Source organism: Mytilus edulis, chromosome 12 (genome assembly GCF_963676685.1).
Source record: "Mytilus edulis chromosome 12, xbMytEdul2.2, whole genome shotgun sequence".
Lineage (NCBI taxonomy): Eukaryota > Metazoa > Mollusca > Bivalvia > Mytilida > Mytilidae > Mytilus > Mytilus edulis.
In genome coordinates, this window is record NC_092355.1 from 5,707,351 (window position 1) to 5,735,254 (window position 27,904).

General features: G+C 30.9%; 1 pseudogene; it reads left to right on the forward strand.

The window, feature by feature from the left end:
• The first annotated feature begins 448 nt into the window (after positions 1-448).
• LOC139497377 (uncharacterized) lies at positions 449-1,005 on the forward strand (annotated as a pseudogene).
• Positions 1,006-27,904: the final 26,899 nt, after the last annotated feature.

Sequence of the window (27,904 nt, forward strand, 5' to 3'; positions counted from 1 at the left end):
GTGATATGGCCCTAACACTGATACAATATATCCTGTAGTCGATACAATAATCATCGGCTTAACTAAAGGCCGTTTTTTATGAAGACTATATGACCGTCTTTGAAATTTAAAGTTGTTGCTCTTTTGAATGTAGATGTAAGTACCATCTGCAACTAAAATGACAGGATTTTTAATTTCCAATGACTAATTTTATGTTATCTCCAATATGTGGTATCTGTGTGTTCGGCAATTATTGTCAGGAAAATATATTTTTTTTATAGTGCTTGCCGTGAAACAAGCAGGAAATGTTCAGCAAACCTTTTATTTCTAACTGTTTCTAAGACTTGTCAATTCTTTTTATATTCTATATTATAAAATATTCAATGGTATCATAATGATATTGGGAATCAAACAGTACCAGATACCAGTAAAAAACTAAAATTAAAGTAATTATTATTCTTAATTGCTTATGTTGTATAATTATTATTTGAAGATGTTAGCATCCAAAGGAAATGCCTTGTTTGAAAGAGTGGTGGAAGAGAAATTAGATAGAAGGATTGCGGCATGGGAAAAAATGGATTCAGAGAATGTGGTAGAAGAATTTCCGAAACGTCTAAGGAGGAATTAACAAACATAACTGTTGGGGTATATCAGCTTAAACTAGCTAGAAGCTACACTTGTGAACATTTAGATGAGGATGGCGACTACATTATTATGTTAAATGATGAGATAGAGGATACACTGCGTGTAAAAATCCAAAGTCGCCATACCTCATCAAAATTATACCAGCTGTGGATCGAGTACGGGCCTGCAGTAATTAAAGGGTGGTATTGCCAATGCAAGGCTGGTGCTCGTGTTGTGGGGGCTTGTGCTCATGTTTCATCAGTACTGTGGTACTTAGGATATGCTAGATATGCTGATTTCGTGCGCAATATCAAGAACTGGTCAATGTATTTAGAGGATGCATCCAATGTACCAGAAGAGATTGAGGACTCAGATAGTGAAGCAAGTGGTCCTGAAGAGTAACAACTTCAGTATGTGTTTTATTTTACTGTCAGTCACTGAATATGCATAATATTGATGAACATGTATATAAAATTATCTATTCTCTGTATTTAATTATATTCAGAACTATTTTGCATAAATTGCTTCAATGAAAGTATGATGAGCTTTTGTCATTGTTTTGCATCTGTCAACATCTATTTGTTGTTGCTGTCTATAGACATCAATCTTCTCTTCCATATCCATTGCATCCTTTGCATCTTAAGTAGTAGGTCATTGGTCAATAGAAAGTGTGACACTGTCTTGTACATTTCTGTGTAATTCTAATGTCCTTTTCAGTATCTAGTAAGTAGTAAATCAACCAAAATGTATGCTGGTATATATTTCAACTTGAACTCAATTTAAGTCTTATCTGATAAGGATATCTTTTGAATTTCATAATTATAGTTAGTTTAAGTCAGGAAAGGTGTTATACAGAGTGAGAGTAGATCATGCATTGCAATCAATATTGCATGCTCGTATGTATTTGATTTGACAATTTTTCATGAGTAAAATGATAATCTCAAAAACCATAGCAAGTATGATGAAGCAATCCCAGATATTCTCATTGCTGTAGAATTTTTATAGATTTTTGCCCAAAAATAATTTGATGTCTTTTAATAAGTATGAAGTGATGTTGTTTTAGTATCAAGTTAAGTGTTTGTTATTAAATGATTCCAGTAATCCTCATGTTATTAAGATTTTTACAGTATTTGGCCAAAAATGACTTTCAAATGCTTTTAACGGTTTTTTTTACAACTTTGATATTGTAAACTGTATCAATTCACAACATACGCACCAGTCTTGTTATTCAAACTATTTGTGCAGTGATTGTTATTAGATTATCCCAGAAATCCTCATTTTATGACGATTTTTACAGTATTTTGCCAAAAAATGACTTTAAAATGCATTCTTATGTATTTTTACAACTTTGATATTGTAAACTGTATCAATTCAAAACATATGCACCTGTCTTGTTATTTTAACTATATGTGCAGTGATTGTTATAAGATTATCCCAGAAATCCTCATTTTATGAAGATTTTTATAGTATTTTTGCCAAAAAAATGACTTTAAAATGCATTCTTATGTATTTTTACAACTTTGATATTGTAAACTGTATCAATTCAAAACATATGCACCAGTCTTATCATTTTAACTATTTGTGCAGTGATTGTAATTAGATTATCCCAGAAATCCTCATTTTATGAAGATTTTTATATTATTTTTGCCAAAAAAATGACTTTAAAATGCATTCTTATGTATTTTTACAACTTTGATATTATAAACTGTATCAATTCAAAACATATTCAATATACTTGTTATTTCAACTATTTGTGTAGTGTTTGTTATTAGATTATCCCAGAAATCCTCATTTTATGAAGATTTTTACAGCATTTTACTAACAAAATGACTTTAAAATGCATTCTTATGTATATTTACAACTTTGATATTGTAAACTGTATCAATTCAAAACATATGCATCATACTTGTTATTTTAACTATTTGTGCAGTGATTGTTATTAGATTATCCCAGAAATCCTCATTTTATGACGATTTTTACAGTATTTTGCCAAAAAATGACTTTAAAATGCATTTTTATGTATTTTTACAACTTTGATATTGTAAACTGTATCAATTCAAAACATATGCACCTGTCTTGTTATTTTAACTATATGTGCAGTGATTGTTATAAGATTATCCCAGAAATCCTCATTTTATGACGATTTTTACAGTATTTTGCCAAAAAATGACTTTAAAATGCATTCATATGTATTTTTACAACTTTGATATTGTAAACTGTATCAATTCAAAACATATGCACCAGTCTTATCATTTTAACTATTTGTGCAGTGATTGTTATTAGATAATCCCAGAAATCCTCATTTTATGAAGATTTTTATAGTATTTTTGCCAAAAAAATGACTTTAAAATGCATTCTTATGTATTTTTACAACTTTGATATTGTAAACTGTATCAATTCAAAACATATGCATCAGTCTTATCATTTTAACTATTTGTGCAGGGATTGTTATTAAATTATCCCAGAAATCCTCATTTTATGAAGATTTTTATATTATTTTTGCCAAAAAAATGACTTTAAAATGCATTCTTATGTATTTTTACAACTTTGATATTATAAACTGTATCAATTCAAAACATATTCAATAAACTTGTTATTTCAACTATTTGTGTAGTGTTTGTTATTAGATTATCCCAGAAATCCTCATTTTATGAAGATTTTTACAGCATTTTGCCAAAAAAATGACTTTAAAATGCATTCTTATGTATATTTACAACTTTGATATTGTAAACTGTATCAATTCAAAACATATGCATCATACTTGTTATTTTAACTATTTGTGCAGTGATTGTTATTAGATTATCCCAGAAATCCTCATTTTATGAAGATTTTTACAGCATTTTGCCAAAAAAATGACTTTAAAATGCATTCTTATGTATATTTACAACTTTGATATTGTAAACTGTATCAATTCAAAACATATACATCATACTTGTTATTTTAACTATTTGTGCAGTGATTGTTATTAAATGATCCGTGAAATCCTCATTTTATGAAGATTTTAACAGTATTTTGCAAACAAATGACTTTAAAACGCATTCTTATGTATTTTTACAACTTTGATATTGTAAACTGTATCAATTCAAAACATATGCATCATACTTGTTATTTTAACTATTTGTGTAGTGATTGTTATTAAATAATCCCAGAAATCCTCATTTTATGCAGATTTGTACAGTATTTTGCCAAAAAAATGACTTTAAAATGCATTCTTATGTATTTTTACAACTTTGATAATGTCAATTGTGTCACTTCACAACATATGCACCATACTTGTTATTTTAACTATTTGTGCAGTGATTGTTATTAGATTATCCCAGAAATCCTCATTTAATGTAGATTTTTACAGTATTTTTCCAAAAAATGACTTTAAAATGCATTCTTATGTATTTTTACAACTTTGATATTGTAAACTGTATCAATTCAAAACATATTCAATAAACTTGTTATTTCAACTATTTGTGTAGTGTTTGTTATTAGATTATCCCAGAAATCCTCATTTTATGAAGATTTTTACAGCATTTTGCCAAAAAAATGACTTTAAAATGCATTCTTATGTATATTTACAACTTTGATATTGTAAACTGTATCAATTCAAAACATATGCATCATACTTGTTATTTTAACTATTTGTGCAGTGATTGTTATTAGATTATCCCAGAAATCCTCATTTTATGAAGATTTTTACAGCATTTTGCCAAAAAAATGACTTTAAAATGCATTCTTATGTATATTAAAACTTTGATATTGTAAACTGTATCAATTCAAAACATATACATCATACTTGTTCTTTTAACTATTTGTGCAGTGATTGTTATTAAATGATCCGTGAAATCCTCATTTTATGAAGATTTTTACAGTATTTTGCAAACAAATGACTTTAAAACGCATTCTTATGTATTTTTACAACTTTGATATTGTAAACTGTATCAATTCAAAACATATGCATCATACTTGTTATTTTAACTATTTGTGTAGTGATTGTTATTAAATAATCCCAGAAATCCTCATTTTATGAAGATTTTTACAGCATTTTGCCAAAAAAATGACTTTAAAATGCATTCTTATGTATATTTACAACTTTGATATTGTAAACTGTATCAATTCAAAACATATACATCATACTTGTTATTTTAACTATTTGTGCAGTGATTGTTATTAAATGATCCGTGAAATCCTCATTTTATGAAGATTTTTACAGTATTTTGCAAACAAATGACTTTAAAACGCATTCTTATGTATTTTTACAACTTTGATATTGTAAACTGTATCAATTCAAAACATATGCATCATACTTGTTATTTTAACTATTTGTGTAGTGATTGTTATTAAATAATCCCAGAAATCCTCATTTTATGCAGATTTGTACAGTATTTTGCCAAAAAAATGACTTTAAAATGCATTCTTATGTATTTTTACAACTTTGATAATGTCAATTGTGTCACTTCACAACATATGCACCATACTTGTTATTTTAACTATTTGTGCAGTGATTGTTATTAGATTATCCCAGAAATCCTCATTTAATGTAGATTTTTACAGTATTTTTCCAAAAAATGACTTTAAAATGCATTCTTATGTATTTTTACAACTTTGATATTGTAAACTGTATCAATTCAAAACATATGCATCATACTTGTTATTTTAACTATTTGTGCAGTGATTGTTTTTAAATAATCCCAGAAATCCTCATTTTATGAAGATTTTTACAGCATTTTGCCAAAAAAATGACTTTAAAATGCATTCTTATGTATATTTACAACTTTGATATTGTAAACTGTATCAATTCAAAACATATGCATCATACTTTTTATTTTAACTATTTGTGCAGTGATTGTTATTAGATTATCCCAGAAATCCTCATTTTATGAAGATTTTTACAGCATTTTGCCAAAAAAATGACTTTGAAATACATTCTTATGTATATTTACAACTTTGATATTGTAAACTGTATCAATTCAAAACATATGCATCATACTTGTAATTTTAACTATTTGTGCAGTGATTGTTATTAAATGATCCGTGAAATCCTCATTTTATGAAGATTTTTACAGTATTTTGCAAACAAATGACTTTAAAACGCATTCTTATGTATTTTTACAACTTTGATATTGTAAACTGTATCAATTCAAAACATATGCATCATACTTGTTATTTTAACTATTTGTGTAGTGATTGTTATTAAATAATCCCAGAAATCCTCATTTTATGCAGATTTGTACAGTATTTTGCCAAAAAAATGACTTTAAAATGCATACTTATGTATTTTTACAACTTTGATAATGTAAATTGTGTCACTTCACATCATATGCACCATACTTGTTATTTTAACTATTTGTGCAGTGATTGTTATTAGATTATCCCAGAAATCCTCTTTTAATGTAGATTTTTACAGTATTTTTCCAAAAAATGACTTTAAAATGCATTCTTATGTATTTTTACAACTTTGATATTGTAAACTGTATCAATTCAAAACATATGCATCATACTTGTTATTTTAACTATTTGTGCAGTGATTGTTTTTAAATAATCCCAGAAATCCTCATTTTATGCAGATTTTTACAGTATTTTGCCAAAAAATGATTTTAAAGTTCATTCTTATGTATTTTTACAACTTTGATGTTTTAACTGTATCAATTCACAACATATGCACCAGTCTTGTTATTTCGACTATTTCTGCAGTGTTCGTATTAAATAATCCAAGAAATCCTCATTAAATGAAGATTTTTACAGTATTTTGCCAAAAAAATGACATTAAAATGCATTCTCATGTATTTTTACCACTTTCATGTTTTTAACTGTATCAATTCACAACATATGCACCAGTCTTGTTACTTCAACTATTTCTGCAGTGTTTGTTATTAAATAATCCCAGAAATCCTCATTTTTTGCAGATTTTTACAGTATTTTGCCAAAAAAAATGACTTTAAAATGCATTCTCATTTATTTTTACCACTTTGATATTGTAAACTGTATCAATTCAAAACAGATGCACCAGTCTTGTTATTTCAACTATTTGTGCAGTGTTTGTTATTCAATAATCCCAGAAATCCTCATTTTGTGTATATTTTTATGGTTTTTACCCCAAAAATGACATTTGACTGCAGTTTAATGTCAATAAAAAACTCTGATATAGTTGTTGGTGTTGTTATATAACATATGCTTCATTGAATACATTTAACTTGTGTTTAATAAATTTGTTATTACTGAAATCCAAAAATTTACACTTTTTCTTGATTTTTTTACCTTTTTGCCCAAAAATGGTGTAAAAATGCCCAAAAGTGTTAGAAAATAACATTTTATGGCAAAGTCATGTTAGTTTCACCAGGAAATCCTTCACAGCACTAGTTTTGAGATTGGGCCAAAAATGGCCCTTAAGGGCTTCCGATACAGTTTTTCGATATAATGTCATTTTGATAGTTTTGAAATATGTTGTAGGCCTTGGCGAATTATAAAATAAAACACAAAATAAAACATAGGTCACCGTGCTGGTTTTCGAGAAAATTGAGGCTGAAAATTGGGGATTTGTGCAATTTTGTAAAAAAAGGCAGGCAATGTTATAAAATTTTTGGAGAAAATATTCTTCGTCGTAAATTATTAAGATCGGGTTTAATTTAAAGCTGTGATAAGTGACAATAAGGAAAAAAATAAATTCCTACACAAATGACTATACAATTATTCAAGCCTTGCTTGACCTTGCGGACCAGATGCTCAAAGTGGTATTTTTTTAATCTAAAAATATGGAAATAAAGTGTTTCTGGAAATGTCATTTGTATCCTTTTTCTGTATAAACTGCATTTTGTCATGCTTTCTCCAAAACTCAAATAAAAAATATATGTCACCGTGCTTGATTCTATGATAAACGCGATTTATCCTAAAAATTGCGTCCCCCTTTGTAACCTCAACGTTAGCGCTAAAATTACACGACGTCGCTGGCAGACTTTTTCGACGTTATCGCTGCAAATTACCGGAGATATTTTTCAAAATGTATAAATATTGCTTGTAAAGAGCTAACTATAAATAGGTAATGTTGTTTTCGGACATAAAATCATGTAACTCATAAATAAATCTCTTTGTTTGTGGTCTAAGTGAGAAATATCTCAAGAAAAGTGATTACGGACTGTTGATAATTTTTACGGCTTTTAAAATTAAAGACTCGGCAATTTAGAAACAGTTTTAAAATTCACAGTTTTTATAGCTCACTATGCGGTATGGGCTTTTCTCATTGTTGAAGACCTGTACGATGACCTATAGTTGTTAATTTCTGTGTCATGTTTGTCTCTTGTGGAGAGTTGTCTCATTGGCGATTATACCACATCTTCTTGTTTGTTGTTGTCAGAAAACAAAAACAAAATCTTATAAAGGAGAATTTTCAATATGCTAAAGGATGCTTCTGTCCAGATAGAGAAACTATACCATAACTATTACAATTTTTGATTTGGCAAAAACGATTGAATTAATAGCTAGATGACTGGACATATTACTTATGCATAATTTCATTGGTAAATTATAACGATATATTTTTTTTTCACCACAGCACGACGCATTGTGGGGTTTATAAAATATCGCACATTCATTCCTCTGTCTGTCCTTCCGGTCCTTATGGTTAATTAGATTTTTCAAGTGTACAATTCTTGCAGAATTTCTATTAAAATGATATCGTATGGACACGTTTGAAAATTAGCGCATATCAACTATCCTTTAAAAGAGTTATGCCATTCGGAAATATTAATAATATTGGAAATTGCATTGTATTTGATGTCATTCTTTGATGTCCTTCTGTCATTTCTCTAATATATTTATAAAAGAAATAAAAGAACAAAATAAACTGCTGCACTACGAACGCATGATACGCGCGTCGTCTTATGAAAAAAACCACAATACATGTTTTTAAAACAACACAGGGTTGGTACAGGAAGTCATGGGAAGTATATTCTGACTCATTCCTTATTCTTGCTCAAAAGGAATTTTGTATATCACAACATGTTTTCTATGATAGCTAAAAAAAATCGCCGAGAACTCATAATGAAGAATCATCACGAAAAAATATACAGAATGAGATCTTAAAAATAATTTAAATAACAAGTATGTGAATTATTTTATGCAATAATTTTCTATAGTTTCTGAGATACGGCGCGACATGTGAAAACCCCCTCTTTTTTCATAAACTCAAAAACTCTGAAAATAGAATTTGAATCATCCTCAAAAAGTATACAGATCTTCAGATTCTTATACATTGTAACTAAGTAGTGTGTAAAGCTTTTAGTAGCAATAATCATAAATCGTTTTTGAGATACAGCGCGGCCCTTGAAAAAACACCCCTGTTTAAGTTACTCATAAAGTTCACAAAAAAGAATACAGATCTTTTGACCATCATGAAGAAAAAAAACAACCATGACATTCGGATAATATGCTGTACCATGTTTACGACGGACAGACGGAATATTTGCCACTGGACGTCAAGCAACCAACAATCAATCAATTTATAGGACATAGTATTGGTATTAAGCTAGCATTTAAGGTAGCGCCTTCCTCATATCAAAAATGATAATTGACATCCATTATATTAGTAACACCAAAAGGGTCAGTCATCTTGAGATTGCTAACTATACGATATTTTGTTGAAGATCTCACAGAAACAGTAATGTGTTTTATTTCTTATGGTTTTATTAGACTGTTATCCTGTTAGCATCAAATGCACTAATATTAATGGTGTAGAAGTTAGATGCGAGAGAAACAGAATTTGGAGCATCGAAAAATCCACATTACGTTTCTAATTACGGAAAATTACACGCATTACGTCCCGAAAAAAGTGACGTTTTGCGGGAATTCAAACGCTTAACGTCGCGCCAAGAGTTAACTCCCTTGAAACTGTATCGGATGCCCTTCATGATCCTTCTCCTTTCAGATATGTATATATGATGCGATTCTCATAAATTAGAGAATGAAAACACTGAAAAGAAATAGTGATTAGAATAGAAAAAAAGCTCTTTAACATAAAAATGCTTAAATAAATAAAATGTCTGACTACGTTAAATTGTTTTGGTTGCAAATCTATACAATGCATCATCCGAAGCACAGATATTTTTGTTTGTTTTATAATTAATTAATTACGAAAAGAACCAGAAGAACCAATAGAGAATGAAAAACGGTACATTCAAAGTTCGTAAATACAATAATCTGATGCTACGGGAAATCAGCAAGTGTCCTGCTATTTACAAAGTTGCTTCTTTCTGACATATATTGTTCAAATATTAGTTACAGGAATATTTTCTTGCTCAGAATTTCAAAAGATTCTGAAACAGTAGTTATTATACAAGGCTATTCGGCGTATTACTTTATACAGACGTATGACACACAAGCTCTTTGTGTTTGATTTTTATTTTATCACGAATTAAAGTTCTAAGAAAGCTTTTGGTCTGGAATCAATGTCCAATGTATAGTTACATACTTAGTACACATAATTTTTTTTAGATGTTTAGAAAATGATATGAAAATGCAGTGGTTATCGAATCAAGTATTTTAGTGTTTAATTTATTAAATTCAGACTGAGTAAATATTAGAGAGAATTCCGAAGTTGAACTTACAAGTATTTGTTTATGAAGTTCTACGTCATTAAAAATAAAATTAATATATTTGTAGCACCGCTATGTAGGAGTAATGAAAGATATTTATTTGTAGATATTGTTGATCTACTACCAGTTCAATAATCTCATTTGATATAAAAGTATATATAAGCAACATTTAAAGTTCGTTCTTAATACTGCCGAATGATTTTAAAACTAATGCCATTTTCTGCATGTTATAAACTATTCAGAAAAGCTGTTCATTTTAGGTAAGTAGATATAAGAAGATGTGGCCTCAGTGCCAATGAGTCAACTCCCCATCAAAGTCACAATTTGAAAAAGTAAACCAGTAAAGGTCAAACTACGGTCTTCATAACTGACCATTGTCTCGAACCGAACACAAGCTATTAAGGGCTCTAAAATAACTAGTGGTAAACCATTTAAATGGGTAAACCAACGGTCTAATATGTATAAAAAACGTGAAAAGAAAAACACTTATGAACCACTTCAACAAATGATAACCATTGAACAACAGGTTTCTGACAAATGCAGCCGGTTTAATTGTTTTGGTAGGTACAAACTGCACCCTTACCGCAAACAATAGTGCTACATCACAGCATAGAAGGATACACTTTAAAATAACAATTAAACTGGCTTAATTCAATCAAAATACATATTCACACAAACGAAAATACACTTAATGAATAAATCTGATCGGCTAATTGTCAATTTTAAAAGTCCAATTATTTTCATCAAAAACCGTGCCATGACCAAACAACATTATCATTCACATCGTTAAAATTTTGTTTTGTGTTAAACCAAGTTAAACAAGTGTTAAAATTTTCGTTCCCTTGCAAGTTGGTATTGGGTTCCAATTTATATAATGTATTCTAGGTAAAATAGGGTCATATATATATTCATCAGGATCATTAAAACCATGTCGTTGAGACGTGACTTTTTTATTTAATCTTGATTCAGATAATATAAATGCGTTTGATCAACATTTTATAACATATTGATTTCAAAACAGGAGATATAAAAAGAGAATGAATAATACAAACAACTCATTTAAATCTGAAACATCTTATTGACATTAAGCCTGAGTCTCTCCTCATAATGGAAAGTATACGATCATAAAGAGGTGCCTACATTGCATGGCAGTTGAATTAAAAAAGATGACGCCCTGCATGACGAAGCACTTTGATCGTTCATCTGGTACTTCCATTAACACGGGTAGTAAGGTCGTCATATCGAGAGGCGTTTAGTACAGTGATTTTGTCATAGTTTGGTTAAGTAAGACATTGTTGTGTTAAGAGTTTTTTTGACAATCAATGACATAATAGACATATTCTGATTTTTCGCTAAACGAACATTTGAATATAAATTCAAGCGGGTAAGTATCTTTTTTATTGCTTGTATATGTTAGTACATTGAAGTTTTCATCATATAGTAATAATTTGACACAGAATAATGCTAGCGTTTGTCAAAATTTATAAGTTGTTGTTCGCTACTAATGTATAAAGTACCGTTATTTTTTTACTGTCTGTTACATCCCATATTTCGTTATGGTATATATCTGCCGTCAATTATTCCTTTTATACATTTGCACAAAATTTAAGATTACAGAAAATTCGGTGTCATTGTTTGGTTCATCAGTGTCATGGTTTAGTTCGTGTTCAACATGGTTCAGTTATGTGTTTCCTGTCGTGAAAGATGGACATGTTACGATCAAAATGAAGAGACATTATGTACAACCATTAAAATACTGTTTAAAAATATATATTCGCTGATACTTTATTCGTGTTAAACACATTGTATCCTATTTTGAGTCAATATAGTGTCGCTATTTAGTTGTGTTGTTGGTTTGTACCCAGACGTGTAGATCTGAGTTTTACATCTTAACGATGATCTTCTACTCACAAAAATACACCGCTCGAGAAAAGAAGCCGATTACAGTAAAGCTCAAATATTATCATTATAATTATCATAATTATAGAACAAGCACGTGAAAATTTCACTTAAACCCCAGTCTCACTAGATCACGATCGCACCACGCTCCCCGCGATCTAAAATAAATTCAGATCGGGGTTAGGTCGCAGAATGAGCGGCATGAAAATGTCAATTGTTGTTGCTTTCAAGATGATACTACGTCCTCATAACACTTCTTCCACTATCCTGCTACGATTATTCTACGTTTTCACCAAATCCAAATGTGTTTAACGCTTCTACTACGACCTGATTTCGCAACGACCGCACCACGATTGTTTTGAAAATGACCAAAGTTAGCCACGCTCACTGAGATCTTGAAGACCTCACCACGCATTTTTTTGTTTGACAGATCATAGTACGATAGTGGCATAGTGGGACTGCGGTATTAGTTATATATTATTAATATATTTCAATAATAGCAAATTTCTTTTAAAGTTGGTGTATTCGGAATAAAACATGACATTAGAAAGCACATAGTTTTACACAATTAATAAATACAGTGTGATTTCCAATGAGACCCCTATCCGATCTAGACCAAATGACGTAAATGTTAGGTCACCGTACGGCCTTAAATAATTTACAAAACTCAAAAAATGTTTATAGCCTGATTTATGTTCAAAACATGTTGTTGCTTTCACGATGATACTACGTCCTCATAACACTTCTTCCACTATCCTGCTACGATTATTCCACGTTCTCACCACGCTTTTTCTATGATTATCATTATCCACCTACGTTCATCAAATTCTCACTACGACCATACCAAGATTCTACTGCGATTATAGCACGTTCTTATCACGACTAGACTACGTTCATACCACGATCGCACTACGTTCTCAGCAATAATCTCAACATCGTGTTCAATATCAATACTGTTCCATTCCTTCTACTTCTGATTAATACGTAGATTTCTCGGAAACATTTCAGTCATGCCACCAAAATCTACCAGTCACTTGGGCGTGGTGGTAGGAGTAGATGTAGAGACAGAGAGAGCTGTGATAGTAACGAATGATCCAGCAGAGATATCAGTCGACCAATCCAACCTGATTTACAACCTTATGTTGGTCCATCAAACTTAAAATAACGATGTTTTAGTGAACGATAGCAGGGATGACACATTTAGATAGAGGGCCGTTAGAGAAAAAGGAGAAGAGGTCCAAATTATATATAGACAAAACCTGTGGAGCTTTCATATATTTTATGTGAAAATGACAATGAGCTTGATGATCGTAGTGTGAACGTAGTCAGGTCGTAAGAAAAGCGTGGTGAGGACGGCATCGGCGAGCTAGAATCGTACTATGGTCTTGAATAGCGTGGTATATACAGGATGGTCGTATTGGAAGTGTAGTTTGGTCGCATTGAGAACGTGATGGTCGTAGTGAGGTCGTAATAAGGTCGCTGTGAGATCGTAGCAAAGTATCTCCGAATAGTATCACGCGTTCACTACACTCTCGCTACGATGGTACAGCGACCTTTTGCAATCTTACCCCGATCTCACTGCGCTCTATCTACGCTTCTACTACGACCTGATTTCGCAACGACCGCACCACGATTGTGTTGAACATGACCAAAGTTAGCCACGCTCACTAAGATCTTGAAGACCTCACCACGTATTTTTTTGACAGATCGTGGTACGATCGTGGCATAGTGGGACTGCAGTATGAGTAATATATTAATGAATTTCAATAATACCAAATTTCTTTTAAAGTTGGTGTATTCGGAATAAGATATGACATTAGAAAGCACAAAGTTTTACACAATTAGTAAATACAGTATGATTTCCAATGAGACCACTATCCGACCTAGACCAAATGACGTAAATGTTAGGTCACCGTACGGCCTTTAATAATTAACAAAACTAAAAAAATGTTTACAGCCTGACTTATATTCAAAACAATAAGCAACCAATAAATATGATATACAGGAAAACACGACAGCTAGTGCGTCACAGACTACACTTTATACAAAGTCATGCATACATAATATAACGTTTTTGAAATGAGTACGGGCTCCCAACCAATCCCTTGTTTGAATCTGGGCATACAGGTCACAGCACAACAAACTTTTGAAAAAATTAAAAGGACTTTACTGATCAGATCGGTACAGAGAAAAGAAATCAAGTAACAAAAACATCAAAGAAAGAACTGATCTGTGAGTATTTCCAAGTCAATAACAACTAATAAAAAAAGATTAGACAAAATGTTTGTTTTATTTATTTCAGAATGGAACACTGTTACCAATATTCATCTTATTATCTTTCTGAGGGAGTTGAAACCTAAGTTTATTGATAATTTTGAAATTTATAAACGGACAATTTCTAGAAAGGTTTATTAAATCATGTCAGTACCGAAGTATTGACTACTGAGCTAAAGATACCCTCGGGGACTGATAGTCCACCAGTACAGGCATCGACCCAGTGGTGTAAAATAATAAAAACTGTATCAATTTTCTATCTTTCTCTTAAATACCAGTTGCTCGTCGAACATAAGTAAATTACAAATGTCTGATCCGGTCGTGGATCAAACATACTAGTAGTCATAGAAGATATGTACAAGTCTTTTGAATATTTTTATTAGGATAATTGGTGAATGATTTTGTATACTAAAATGCTTTACATATTTGACACTGTATGTTAATACAGTATTTTGATTTTTAGATTATACTTTTTTTTATCAATAAACTAATTCATTGTTGTGATATCGAATTGCTTTTTTATGGGTGCAATTTGCATTTACCTTATTGATGATAAGTTTTATCACCAGGATATGCTGAAATAACACACAATACAAACGCATCAGCAACCAACATTCTTCACCCTCAGTTTGTAGAGGGGTTCGTGTTGTTTAGTCTTTATTTTTCTATGTTGTGTCTTGTGTCCTATTATTTGTCTGGATTTTGTTTAATCATGGCCTTGTCAGTTTGTTTTCGGTCTATGAGTCTGACTGTCCCTTTGATATCTTTCGTCCCTCTTTTATATATATAGTAATGTAAATGACAGAATTGATCTTAAACATTAGATTATATCTAATTTTAAATGATTGTTGATTTTATGAAATTTACATTTAAGTAATGTTAACATGATAATCGCAATGCTTGCATATGATTCTCTATAAATAGTTCGATTTTGGTGTATTTATTTTGTTTCAACCAAGTCTTTTGTTTGGAATAGTGATGTTCAGTCTTGAGTTTTCTTTTTTTTTTATTCAACAATATATTGCTTGCTGTTAACAATTTACTTCACTAGTCCAGCATTCTAGTGAAGGATATTTTTATTTTAACAAGAAATCCAGGATTTCTCTCTGTTTAACAATAGTATACAATTTATCTAATCTATATTATAAATATTTCATTTTCGATCGTAAATAAATAAGTATATATGAAATTTTAATTTATCAATATGTGTATCTAGCTTGTTTGGAAAGAAAAAGTTTCCGGAAATAGTTCACACTTGCAGTTATCGATTTTATATTATTGTATGGATATCTCTTCTTAGTTTGGAAATTACCAGTTTTAAGATAGTGATTTATGATTAATATAATTAGCAATTCACAGGTATGTATTAACAAATATTATAATATATTTGTTTCGATTCAGGAAAAAAAGATAGTGTGTAAATATTTTTTTTCCTTTTTTTTAACGATAAAAAACAGTCTTGAGTTTTCTATGGTTTTTTTATTCAATCGTGTCTGTCTTTTTGTTCTTTGTTGTAAAATCACAAAATGTCAGTGTTGAATTCTCGCTAATAGAATACAGGGTCTTGTAAAACAGTTGACCTTCAATGCAGTCATAAAAAAAACAGTTTTAACTTAATCAATTGGAAAAGCAATATTCAATGGCTTCTTTGCAATAAAAATGATTATAGTATCTAATCTTTGCAAAAAAACAACTTTTTGATCCAGATTGATCAATCTGAGTACCATCTTGGGTTTAAATTTTGCCTGTAAAACATAATTACGCTAGTTTAACCTAATTGAATTGCGTGTGGTTTTTTTTCTTATCGCCCCCTACTCGGTTTTAAATATGCATGAAAGTGTTTTTCTGACAATGAAGTATAATACAACAACGAATAATAATTCTAACATTTATTTCTCATATATAGAACAAAAACACAATTTACATGCATCACTTTTATACTCGACTTCGGCACTTGAAATTTAGTTCTAAATCTATTTTCAAATGGCTTCAACTATAACAGTTAATATTGTGCGTTTAAATCACTGAATTATCTTGTCGTTTCGACTATAAGCATTGTTAGCATATTCAAAATTAGCAAACAGTGAAATAACCCTGGATTTGGTTCTTTTGGTCTTTAAAGAAGTATTTACCGATTCAACGAGTCCATGACTTTTAAGTAACTGTATTGTGTGTTTACATCCTGAAAATAGTGCATACATTAAAGCTGTCCGTCCAATGTTGTCCGAAGCATTTAAATTCGCACTATTATCTAAAAGACACTTGATGATCTGTAATTTCTTTGGTATATTTTCGTCGTGCACTTTTAAATTACACGCCAACATTAAAGGTGTAACTCCTGAGGTATTACAACAGTTCACAGTGTGTCCTCCTTCAATTAAAAGTTTTGCAAGTTTGAGTTTCCCAAAAGATAAGGCATTCACTAATGAATTTTCCATTTTCTGAATTTCTTTGCTTAAGCAATAAAGTTTAAATTGTATGTTAGACTTCTGTTTCAAAAAGAATTAGAGGTGTAACGGATTGTCTTATCCTGTGTTAGCTTTATATACTTTCAGAATACATCGAACGTCATACCACGTATGGTATGGTCAATAACGTGACTTTCAGGATATAACGCCTCCATTACAAATAAAAGTATAAATGTCAAGTTTTATTTGTTGAGTCTTTTAGCGGTAACACTATTGTTAGGACTATGATACGAGTCAAACATATGACGTTATCACACCTACATGGAATGATAAATAAATAAAATTGAGAATGGAAACAGGGAATATGTCAAAAAGACAACAACCAAAACCAACATGCCAAAAACGCGCCTCGTCCACACAAGACTCGCCAGTGACGCTCAAATATAAAAGATCGAAAGTGAAAAAAAGGAAAAAGTTGTACAGCACTGAAGATCAAAAGTTGAAAAAGGTTGTGTCAAATACGGCTATGTTTTTAAGCTTGGGATAAGAACATCCTTATCATTTAGAACAATTAATGCTATTGCACACAGTAAATTTTATTAAATGAATATAATAGATAACCAAACAAACTTATAGTAACATACCTAGTATACATATTTTTATTAGATGTTTGGATAGGAGATGAAAATGCAGTGGTTATCGTCCGAATCAAGTATTTTTAGAGTTAATAAAATCAGAGTAAATATAAGAGAAAAATTGAACTTACAAGTATTTGTTTATAAAATTCTACGACATTAAAAATAAAATTAATATATGTGTAGCACCGCTATGTAGGAGTATTAGGTGATATACATTTATAGATATTGATGATCTAGTAACAATTCAATAATCTCATTTGATATTAAAGTATATTTAAGCAACATTTAGAGTTCGGTCGTATTACTGCCGGCCGAATGAATCTAAAGCTAATGCCGTTTTCTGTATGTTATAAAATATTCAGAAAAGCTGTTCATTTTAGGTAAGTAGATATAAGAAGATGTGGCCTGAGTGCCAATGAGTCAACTCTCCATCCAAGTCTCAATTTGTAAAAGTAAGCCAGGAGAGGTCAAAAAACGGTCTTTAACACTGATCATTGTTTCGAACCGAACACAAGCTAGTGTAAAACCATTTAGATGGATAAACCAACGGTCTAATATAAATAACGAGAGTAAAAAACACTTATGAACCACTTCAGCAAATCAAAACCACTGAACATCAGGTTTCTGACTAATGCAGCGGGTTTAAACGTTTCAATACGTACACATCTTCACCCTTACCTAAAACGATAGTGCTACATCACAAAATAGAAGGGCACACTTTAAGATAACAATTGAACTGGCTTAACTCAATCAAAAGACATATTCACACAAATGAAAATACACTAAATGAATAAATTTGATCTATGACACCATGCAAAATACAAAATCAATAAGGTAAGGGGTGTGGTGTAAAACATTTTTTTCCTGTCAGTTGTCGACACTTTACTCTAAGGCTTATCATTATCTTAGTTCTTATAATATGATAGCAAACAACAGAGTCTCTGAATTAATGATATATAACGCAAAAGAAAAAAAAATGTAACACTTGTCGGAATATTTACATATATGATATATACGATATTTAACAGTATTGTCATTTTGTGTTTTTATCTTTTGACCTTTTAGTGATAATTTGTTTTATCATCCTTCACGCGTGAGTAATTAAGCACGAACGTGCAATTGTCAATGTACTTAGCTACGACGTCATAGGCAAAATAGCGATAAACAGATAAGAAATTGTTTTCAAACTCAAGGGTGTTCACCCGTCATATCTGATCGGCTAATTGTCAGTTTTAAAAGTCCACTTATTTTCTTCAGAAACCGAGCCATGACCAGTTGGGGATGTTTACAACGGATTCTTCAGAAACCGAACCATGACCAGTTGGGATGTTTACAACAGATTCTTCAGAAACCGAGCCATGACCAGTTAGGGATGTTTACAACGGGCAACATTATCATTCACATCGTCAAAATGTTGTTTTGTGTTAAATCAGTCATTCAAATTTTCGTTCCCTTGGTATTGAAATCATATTTATATAATGTTGTCTTGGTTAAATATATATGTCTATCAGGATCATTAAAACCGTTGCGTTGAATTCAAGACGTAAACTTATAGAGTTTGCAATGAGTCAACTCTCCATCCAAGTCTCAATTTGTAAAAGTAAGCCAGGAGAGGTCAAAAAACGGTCTTTAACACTGATCATTGTTTCGAACCGAACACAAGCTAGCGTAAAACCATTTAGATGGATAAACCAACGGTCTAATATAAATAACGAGAGTAAAAACATTTATGAACCACTTCAGCAAATCAAAACCACTGAACATCAGGTTTCTGACTAATGCAGCGGGTTTAAACGTTTCAATACGTACACACCTTCACCCTTACCTAAAACGATAGTGCTACATCACATTATAGAAGGGCACACTTTAAGATAACAATTGAACTGGCTTAACTCAATCAAAAGACATATTCACACGTCAAATGAAAATACACTAAATGAATAAAGCGCCTATCATACAAGTCAGAGGTTTAGATAGCTATAAAACCAGGTTTAATCCACCATTTTCTACATAAGAAAATGCAGTTTCCAAGAAAGAAATATGAAAGCTGTTATCCTTTCGTCTTATTTGTTTTATCTTTTGATTTTGTCATTTACACATACATATTATCTGTACCTGCAAAAGTGTTCCTTCGAGTTATTGCCAAGCGAATAATAGATGCTTTAGATGACATACTGCGGAAAGAACAAGCAGGTAGAGCCAATAAAGGGTGTAGTGACGACATATTCACACTCAGAAACATCACAAAGCAGTGTATAGAATGGCAACACAACATCATTATAAATTTTGTGGACTTTGAAAAGGCTTTTGATAACTTGGACAGAGACAGCAAAAGGGAAATAATGAGAACATACGGAATACCAGATAAAATAATTAACATGATCAAATTATTTTACAACAACTACAGATGCTGTGACTTACACAATGGAACCCAATACACCTGGTTCAATGTACAATCTGAAGTAAGACAAGGATGATTCATTTCTCCCCTTCTTGTCCTTATTGTCACTGACTGGTGCATGAGAAGAACACTTGAGACTAGAACAACTGGAATAAGATGGTCGATAAACACAAACTTAGACGACCTAGATTTTGCAGACTACATATGCCTATTATCAACGAATCGAACAAACATGCAGAACAAAACATCAAGACTACATGAGACTACTCTATCTGTAGGTTTAAAGATAAACACACAAAAGACAAAGATAACAAGCCTGAATGAAAAAATATAAAACAACCAATAACACTAAAAAGAAATGAAATAGAAGAAGTTAAAATTTTACATATCTTGGCACCAATATCAGCCAGGACATTTACACCTAGATATATATGATAATTGATATCGTGGACATTTTGGTATTTTTGTGATAATTAATTTTATCATGCTACTAGCGTGAGTGATTAGGAACGCACGTGTCATTGTCAGTGTAATTATCAAAGACATTATAGTCAAAATAGCGATAAACAGATTATCAATAGTTTTCTTACCTCGAGGATGTTCACCCACTTCATCCGATCAGCTAACTTTTAGTTTCAAAGTCATTTTTTCTCCAGAAATCGAACCATTGCTCAAAACAAATGTTATTATCATTTCCTTCGTTAAAATTTAATATGGTGTTAAAATTAAAATACTAAAACCATTACAGCTAATTTCCTAAAGCTTGTAGTGTAAAACTTTGGTTGGCTTCCTTGTTTTGTTTGGAAATACGTTTACCTAAGCTGTTATCTAAAATTGACATCTTCAAACAAAAAATATATGCAAACTTAAACCTGTTAATATTATATTTAAATTCGATAGGACGTAATTTGAATTGATATCGTATAATATACAAAAAAAAAAGCAAGCATGCTAACCAACATATTTTTCTACACATGCTACATGTATTAGGATATTAGCTGTAACACGTGTTAATCATTTCTTTCCCTAGGTATTGAATCAAAGTTAAATCATATATTCTTGGTTAAATAGGATTATATATATATATGTTCGTATGGATCAGTTTTCAAAAACATGTTGAATTCAAGACGTAATGTAGTATTATTTTTATATCTATATAGTTTAACTGTAAAGTGGGGGCAAATTTTAACAAATTTCATATTATGTTGTTGTAACGCATTAATTTCTAAATACTGACCTGTTGTCAAATACAAATATTGGTGAAATACAAATTGTAACTTCCATCTCCGAAACCCCACAATGAAAATAATAAGCGAGATACGTAACGTTAAAATTATCCCATTTCAACATCTATCTTAAATTTCTATATTAGAAACAGAGAACATGCAGAACTGAATTGCATTTTCAAGTTACTTTTAACAAATTTTTATATTATTGACATTTAATCATGATTTAGATAATTTAAATGAGTTTGATAAACATTGTATACCATGTTGAGTTTAATACATTATACTTAGCTTATTGAAATCATATGCTTTCAAAACAGGGAGAATAAAAAGAGAAATTTGAATACAGACAACTATGTGCTGTTGGACAGGTTTTAAGTTCAAGAATCCCCAGATATATAAAACGATTACTATTTGTTTTATATTTTTCTTGGCATTTATCCTTTGGTTAAACTTTTAATTGACATAAAGCCTGGCTCTCTACTCTTAAAGAAAAATATATGATTATAAAGGGGTGCCTACATTGCATGGCGGGTGAATTCAAAAAAGATGACGCCCTACATGACGAAGCACTTTATTTGATCATAATGATCGTTCGTCATTCTGTTGTTGTTACCCTGGATTTGGTTCTTCTGGTCTTTGGGGAAGTGTTTACTGATTCCACCGATGCTACTTGCATTAGAAAATAAGTTGCAAAACGTGTTAAAAATTTCTTTGCCTTGGTATTGATATTCCAATTAAGTAATGTACTCTTGGTTAAATAGGGTCATATATATATATGTTCGTAAAGTGGGGTCAAATTTTAACAAATTTCATATTCTGTTGTTACCCATTGATTTCTACTTACTGACCTGCTGTCAAATACAAACATTGGTGAAATATAAATTTTAATTGACATAAAGCCGGTTCTCAACTCGCTGCTCATAAAGGAAAATATATTATTATAAAGGGGTGCCTACATTGCATGGCAGATGAATTAAAAAAAGATGACGCCCTACATGACGAAGCACTTAAACTTGATCATTCGTGTGGTACTTCCAGGATTTTTTTAACATTTATTTGTTAATTTCAATAGATTTACGAAATTTAAACATATGTAAGCTACTGGTAATGCTTATTGAACCGATTGGTTTAGCCGGATTCATATCTTGTTGAATCTCAAAGTTAAAAGTAAAATCACAAAAATACTGAACTTAGAGGAAAATCAATTTGGAAAGTCCATAATCACATGGCAAAATCAAATAACAAAACGCATCAAAAACGAATGGACAAGAACTGTCATATTCCTGACTTGGTACAGGCATTTTCAAATGTAGAAAATTGTGGATTAAACCTGGTTCTATAGCGCTAACCCTCTCACTTTAATGACAGTCTCATCAATTTCCGATATTTTTACATTGATGCGTTAAATAAACAGACACAATAAATAAAATAGTCAAAATATGGGTACATCAGTCATCATCGTTTAACAATTTTAAAAGGAACAATTTAACAGAACACAAAAACATCTACTATCTACGAACACATTTATTGATTTGAGTGTCTGACGTCAGAAAATTTTATACGTCACATAAATTTGTCGTTCACTGTGCGTACAAACAATTTTAAAATTTTGATGGGAATGTTAGCATACAGGGTTAAAATCAAAAGTATGTAAGAATAAATTTCAGAAATAGACCGAGATTTAAACTAGTCCAAAAGTTATATATAGAATTTATAAGAATCCAAAAATAGTTAATACCACTACGCGATTAAATGGTTTTGACGTTTGTGGTTCAACGTATATTGTAATTCATAATAGAAATATATCATAATGACATATAATAGAACAATATCATATTGACAGGATCATAAAGACTTTTAATAAATGAATAGCATATAAATAACTAAACTTAAAAAGAATGCGAAAAATGATTATCTCTAGGTTTTTCATACTTTTAATATTTGCGGGTTTAATCCGCCATTTTCTACATGAGAAAAGGCCTGTTACAGTTAGGAATATGACAGATTCGTTTCATGTGTTTGAGTTATTGATTTTTGTCATTTGATTAGGGACTTATCTTTTTTAATTTTCCTCGGAGTAAGGTATTTTTGTAAATTTCTTTTTTTTTTGCACCGTTTTTCATGTAAAAATTATGACAAAATAACAGAGATTTTATAAGATTTTAAAAAATGGCTATTCAGACTATATGAATTAAGACTACAAAAAAGAAAAATGGCTTTAAAGGTTATTTTTTTATCGGCATTTCATTGCTCAAATTAAAGATTTCAAATATCTGACAAAAAGTCAAATACAAGAATAGTGAGCACACTTAAATCCGACAATATAAACATATATAAAAAATCAACTCCCCAAAATAAAGACTTATGAAGTTCCAAATAACGACTAATTTGAAATTGATCATTATAACCAACATTCCTAATTCATGGTTTTTAAAATATATTGAATGCTCACTTAATATCCAAACTTAGTGGTTGTCGTTTGTTTATGTGTTACAAATAGTGTTTGTCGTTCATTTTGTTTTTTACATAAATAAGGCCGTTATTTTTCTCGTTTGAATTGTTTTACATTGTCTTATCGGGACCTTTTATAGCTGACAATGCGGTATGGGCTTTGCTCATTATTGAAGGCCGTACGGTGACCTTTAGTTGTTAATGTCTGTGTCATTTTGGTCTTTTGTGGATAGTTGTCTCATTGGCAATCATACCACATCTTCTTTTTTATATTATAATTGAACAGTTACAATTGAGAATGGAAATAGGGAATGTGTCAAAGAGACAACAACCCGACCAAAGAAAAGAAAACAGCCGAAAGCCACCAATGGCCGCCAACACAGCTAGAAAATCCCACACCCAAAAAACGTGCTTCAACTGGTCTCTAAACACAAAAGTGTACTATGTCAGTGATAATGTACATCATACTGAACTCCGAAATATATAAATGAACTAAAATTAAAAATAAAACTTGACTTAGAAAGGCCTAGGCTCCTGACATGGGACAGGCGCAGTAAAACTCAGTTTAAGAGAATTCCGAGTCCGATGTCAGAATAGGTAATGAAAGCAACTAGGTCAAATGTCAATGATACATAAATTATCAGAGAACTGTTAGCAGTTACTGATTGCAAGCTTCTAACCTCAATTAAACTTTTAAAGTTTAAAATTATGTCTTCATCATATGAAAATTAAGCACAATCTCCCGTTAGGAGTTAATTTAAATAACATCATTTAATAGTTAAAAAGAACATAACCCGGATCGTTTTCTTTTTCTCTTTTTTTTTTAATATTAATAAAAATGCCGTCTCCGTCAGTGAAATACTACAGATTATGGACTGTACCAAATATATCGATCAGTACAACAAACATTATAAACCCTCAACTACGATTCTGCAGAGTAAACAGGTGTAATTCTAAAATCAATCAACAATAAAAAAAAAAAAAAAAAAAAAAAAAAAAAAAAATATGTTCTTGATAGGCATGTCAAGTCCAGGTGCTGAATTTAACAAATTTATAACTTTGCCTTTATAGCACATACAGACTATATATCGTAAATTTAAAATACAAAATCAATTCTGTCATGGGTTAAACTGAAGAGTCTTTTGTAGACGAATTGCGCGTCTGGCGTATATACTAAATTTATTCCTGGTATCTATGATGAGTTTATTTAAAACAAAAACAATTGATTTCAATACCTAATGGTTACTAACTGATACTCAATCTTCAAATCCCAAAATATGCTTCTCAGTAGTTGATTTAGAGTTTCTTAAAAGAGGGACGAAAGATACCAAAGGGACAGTCAAACTCATAAATCTAAAACAAACTGACAACGCCATGGCTAAAAATAAAAAAGACAAACAGAAGAACAATAGTACACACGACACAACATAGAAAACTAAAGAATAAACAACACGAACCCCACCAAAAACTAGGGGTGATCTCAGGTGCTCCGGAAGGGTAAGCAGATCCTGCTCCACATGTGGCACCCGTCGTGTTGCTTAAGTGATTACAAATCCGGTAAATAGTCTAATTCGGTAGGTCATATTCATGAAAGGGAAGGGGATTGTAGTTACGACGTAAGGAACATATCCGATATCATTTGTGAAACGGTTATTCCATAACGGTCAACCAACTCGTGATGGAGTCCGTAAAATTTACGAAGGGATGATTTCAACTTCACCATTTGGAACTCTTGGTTTAATAGCTTCCTTGTGAGCAGCAAACCTCTATCAAGAAAATCATGATAGGAAATGCAAGCACGGGAATATCGTATCAATTGGGAGATATATACCCCGTATGCAGGTGCTGCTGGAATGTTGCTACTTAGAAATGGAAAGTTCACAATTGGAAAGCTGAAATCATCTCTTTTGTCGTAAAGTTTTGTTTTCAACCGACCCTAAAGCACTTTGAGATAAAAATCAAATGAACGTTTTAGGAGCTAAACTTTTGAAATGAGTAGTTCCAGGTTTATATTGAGCACATTGACACAATTATATCTATTTGATCTCAGAAAAAACATTATGTTAAAAATGCATGCGCTAGATAATTAAGATTATCATTTAGGCCGGATCTTCGCAATAACTTCCATAATACTATGCAACTGATAGATTAAGTGTTGAATGGTTTGTTCTGTTTTGTTGGTGTTGTTTTTTTAATGCACTTTAGGAAGACTTCTTTTTTTATAAAATGCATGTGTTCACATTGGCATACAAAAACAAATAACAATCCTTTTAACAAAAAATTTAATATATATAAAGATAACAAAAGTATAAAACAATGACTTAGCAGTTCGCCTTAAACAATCCATAATTAACTATATAACAATATTTTAACTTCATGTTTGTATAACTATGATATAATTGCATGTTCGTGTCATATATAAATAGAATTAAAAACTACCAAAAAGAGAATTATCGTTAGATTTTGTTCTCTTGCTACTTGAACATGTATTTACCGAGTCCATCAGTCCGTGGCTTTTAAGTAACTGTATTGTTTGTTTACATCCTGATAACAATGCATACATCAGGGCTGTTCGTCCAGGTGAATCAACTGCATACAGATTTGCTTTATTTTCTAGAAGACAATTGATGAGCTGTAATTTCTTTGGTATATGTTCGTTCACTACTTTTAGAATACTCGCAAGCATAAGAGGTGTAACACCTGATGAGTTACAGCAATTAACATTTTGTCCTCCTTCAATTAAAAGTTTAGCAAGTTTCATTTTCCCGTCAGAAAGTGCGTTTATTAATGTATTTTCCATTCTTTGAATTCAAACACTATTGAACAACGACAATAGAACTATATATTATACGTCTCTTTCTACAAAGTCAAAAAGCTGTGAATGAATCTTTCCTTCTCTTTTCTGCCTTAAGTAACAAGTAATACGTCATAGCTTAAGAAGTACATTACATAGGTTTCTAGAGTATTACGCTTTAAGTTAAATATGTCTAGTTAAAACTTAATCATCAACACCAAGTATAACCTTTACAATTTTGTAGATTGTAGTATAACCTTAGATTTACAAGATAAAGTTACGAGTTCGCACGAAACCTTTAATGTTTTCAGGAGAAAAAAATATGTTCTGCTAATTGAGACCTAATATATTGAATGTTTTGTTTCACACAAAGGAAATTATTTTGACAAGTAATAATTATTTAGAATCATGACATACTAATGCCTACTTTCTTTTGATATTCTACGTCATTTCAAAGAAAGTGAAAATAATTGGTGATAAACATTTTCAATTTCTACACTAATTCCGGTTTCATAACATTAGAATGACCAATGTAGTAGTATCGACGACACGTTTATATACCCTAGGGTATCACTAGCCCAGTAGTCAACACTTCGGTGTTAACATGAATAATAATAATGTGGTCATTTTATTAAATTTCCTGTTTACAAAACTGCAATTTTCGAAAAACTAAGGATGTTCTTATCCCAGGTATAGATTACCTTAGCCGTATTTGACACCACTTTTTGGAATTTCGGATACTCAATGCTCTTCAACTTTGTACTTGTTTGGCTTTATAAATATTTTGATATGAGCGTCACTGATGAGTCTTATGTAGACGAAACGCGCGTCTGGCGTACTAAATTATAATCTTGGTACCTTTGATAACTATTATATACTATTTAGCTTCCAGCCTTACTAAACGACAAAAGAAAAACCACAATTCATTGCTTTCTTTGATGTGTGTTTTTTTTTTTTTTTTTAAACGTGTAACTTTTTTAATGTTATTGAAATCAGTAAAAAACAATAAACAATGTTTCTGAAGACATAAACACTAATTTGTGAACAATCTTGATGTTTGAAATCTCGGAAAAAAGTAAAATCACAAAAAATCCCTAATCAAATGGCAAAATCAAATGATAAAACACTTTAAACTAATGAACAACAACTGTTATATTCATGACTTGGTACAGACATTTTTAAATTTAGGAAATAGCGGATTGAACCTGGTTTAATTTTATAGCGCTAAACTTCTCACTTGTGTGACAGTGACATCAAATTTCATTATATTTTCTACGATGCGTGACACAATAGGTAAACAAAAAGTCAAAATATGGGTACATCAGTCATCAATGTGTAACAATCTTAAAATAAACAAACATTTAACAAAACAGTACAAAAAATACCTATCAAATTCAAAAATCACAGTCATTGCTTCGCATATTGACGTCAGAACATTTAAACGTCACTTAGGAAGAAATATAAAATAATTTTGTCGTTCAAAGTATTTTTCAAAAACATATTATTTCACATGGGGAATGGTGGTACACAGGGTTAAAAAATCAAAAGTTATGTAAGAACTAATTTTTAAACACACTTTAACGGAAAACAGAAACATTGTAGAATATTGTCAAATTTTGGGAAACTATATTT